Source organism: Rhagoletis zephyria, unplaced genomic scaffold (genome assembly GCF_001687245.7).
Source record: "Rhagoletis zephyria isolate East Lansing unplaced genomic scaffold, Rhagoletis_zephyria_1.1 Rzeph_scaffold_01989, whole genome shotgun sequence".
Taxonomy (NCBI): Eukaryota; Metazoa; Arthropoda; class Insecta; order Diptera; family Tephritidae; genus Rhagoletis; species Rhagoletis zephyria.
Genome location: NW_016159073.1, coordinates 27,887 through 31,104, shown reverse-complemented (window position 1 = coordinate 31,104; position 3,218 = coordinate 27,887).

Genomic DNA, 3,218 nt, shown 5'->3' with positions numbered 1-3,218 from the left:
AAAAAGAAGTCTGATGAGGAGATGTGGTGATCTCCGAAATAGTGCTATAACTTCTACCGCTTAGACTTTGTTGCTTTTTCAATTTTTCCTAATAAACAATCGTGGTACAAAGCTCAATAAAAATATTAAAAATAAAATGTTAACAAGCCACAATAACATTGACAAATAAAATATTTAAATTTTACCACCTACATGCATCTATATTCTAAGGCTCTGATCTGAAAGCATACTTACAAAGGTGGTTTTATAAAGAGCGTTGGAACAGAGTTGGGCATCAAGTGCGTTCGTTGTGCGCCACCAATCAAATCGGAGCTCGCGAAATGCTCCCCGCAAATTACATGGTTTGCTGTGAACGTGATGCCACATGCTCTGTTCCAATCAGCCCCCCGGCGTGGCTCCTGCGGGGCCTTAAAAAAGGGAACTCCACCCTTTACACGCTTCTTGTTGCAGAGAACGCACTTTCCTCCCATCTTTGATTTAATCAAGGACTTCACACAAATCACGGTATATATAAATAAAGCTCAAACTGGCAAAAACCACGGGTATGCAAACTTTGTCAATTCAGTTTGTTTGATCAGATCTAAACATAGTTTGACAATTCAGCTTATACGTGAAAATGAAAAAATCTTATTTGCAACTCTTCCGCTTCTACCCGTTTAATATGCCTTGGAATGGACTAATTTTATGAAAAAAAAAAAACACGATTCAAGATGTGAACCACTCAATTTCGTTAGGGATAAAACTAACGTAAGCGGAGAACGAAAATCATATCGAATTAGAGGAGGATGTGCAGCCAGCCAATGGGCCTCCGCTCAGTCTGCCTAAAACCGGTTTTGTGTGGATAAGAGGGGGGAGAGAGTTCGAGTTTACCTCGCTCATTTCAGTCCGCGAAAATCGCGGATTGAAGGTGGACTGACACGCACACATAGACCACATGTTTTCTATTTCGTTTTGTTTGCATGTGCCACATGCACTAACACAATCATGCGTAGTTCATGTATACAAAACTGAAACCTGTTTTCGGCCGACTGCCCAGTCCAGTATGCGTTCGAGTGATGGACTGCTCAGTCCGACTGAGCAGGCTAGTTTGCTCAGGCCCTATGATTTGCGGAAGCGCCGTCCTGGGCCCTGTCACACGGTCAGTATTTATTGACGTGATCCAAGTATCGCGATATTTATTGACGGTGTAGCATGCAGTATATAGATCATGATCCATATCGCAAAATTTCTTAAAATTTTGAAATGTGGACCGCAGATCGCAATACCGTCAATAGATATTGAACGTGTAGCACTTTCAAAACGAAACACGTACCGTACATTTCGTCAGTACATTTTTTACTCTCATAATGCGAACATCGACTCTGCCTTCGCTCTCGGGGCATAGAATCTTTCAAAACAAATTTTAATTAGCATTGGAAATTTTAAAATAATTGTGGAATACATTATCTGTAAATTATAGGTACAAAATAAAAATAGGGTAGTCTTTATGAATTTGTACAACGATTTTGGGTCGCTGTGCCCAAACGCGTGAATCGAATCAAAAAACTTTTACACACACTTGTAGACAACAGTTCACGCTTTATTAAAATAATTTAATTTACTAAATCTGTGCCCTGATTTAACAATAATGTCGGTTGCAAATTTTTGTTATAAATTTGTATTTACATTTTTATATACAAGATGTTTTTATAAAACACCCAGTAACCAAAATAGACATCACTGGGGCGGTAGCCCCAGGTTTACCATACAGAAAGGGAATTCTAGTTACCTCATCCTTTCCCAAGGTTACATCACTGGGGCGGTCACACAGAAAGGTTTTCTCTGCAAAAGGTGTTCAGCCCCCCTTCTTCGGCCACGCCCCCTCCCCCTCCGCCCCACCCCTAAATCGTAGTACAAATAGCTAAAGATTTCCCTAAAAATATTTTCTTGCGTCATAATAAGCTTTCAGCACAAAAATTATGCAAATGCTGACGCGATAAATATTGGACATCCAAATATCGTGATTATTACTGACCGTGTGACAGAGCCCTAAGATCGTTTAGAAACCGAAGAATCAAAGGCTCGTTTCTTTATACATTCCGGATAATCCCATTTCACAGCCGGAATAAACAGAATACGTTTGAAATATACGTTAACATATCATCAGGAACGTTCTGAAGAATAAGTAAACAAAAAAGTTTATTCCAAACGTTCAGAATGAATAAAGAAATTCAGCCAAACACAAGTAAACACTTAGCTTTCTCATTGCTTAACATCTTCTATTTCAGCACTTCCCAGTAAGAAGGATATAAAGTAGGGCTGCCAGATATCTCTAATGCCAAACCGGGACATTTTAGGTAGGGCCTCCCGCTCTTTTCCCTTTCATTTCGACGTGCGAAAGGATGCAGTGAAATTTTATTTTGACAGACAAAAACCACCAAAACATAAAAACATGAGGTCATGAGATCATTACAACGTACGCCAACAAAACAAAACAACTGATCACAACTAAAGCACAGAGAATTTTTCACAATGCATAAACCTTTTTTATTCTTTATAAAAAAATACAGTTTATACTAAATATATCAAAAAACATAAAAATAAAATTGTTAAACTTTGTTCTAAAATCGGGAAAATTCAATAAATTTGCATGCAAATTTGCAACATCCTAATCAGACTTTATACAAATTTTTAAAATGAAGTTTTGCGGCCCATTAAATTTTAGTTGACTTTTGGTATTGGCATTTACAGAGAGTTTCTTCCATACAAACTATGTTCGATAATTCTTTTTATATGGAAGGCACTGTCGACAAAAAAAATAAATGCTAAAAATCTATCAAATTTGCTGGCAACTTCAGACTTTCACTTTATTAAATGGCTCAGAAGCTACATTGTCAAAATTTTTCTAAAAGCTCTGATTAGAAATTGTGATCTGATGAAAGAGCCTCCGAGCCAATAATTTTGTACGGCACTGTACTTATAAGTACTCTAGGTTTCATGAAAGAAAAAAATTTAAGTACAAGATAACATTAAAATATCAGTCATATTTTTCGTTGCTGTGAACTTGTTTCAAAACTTCTGTCTTTTCCTTAATATAATTGTAAAACTCTGTGCACGTCATTTTGAGCGTATTTAGGTACATATACTAATCATCAACTATTGCTTGTGCAAAGTTCAACTATCTCGAAATGTAACTATTTCACAAATTAAACCGGTGCACTGAGAGGAAGAAGTTTAAA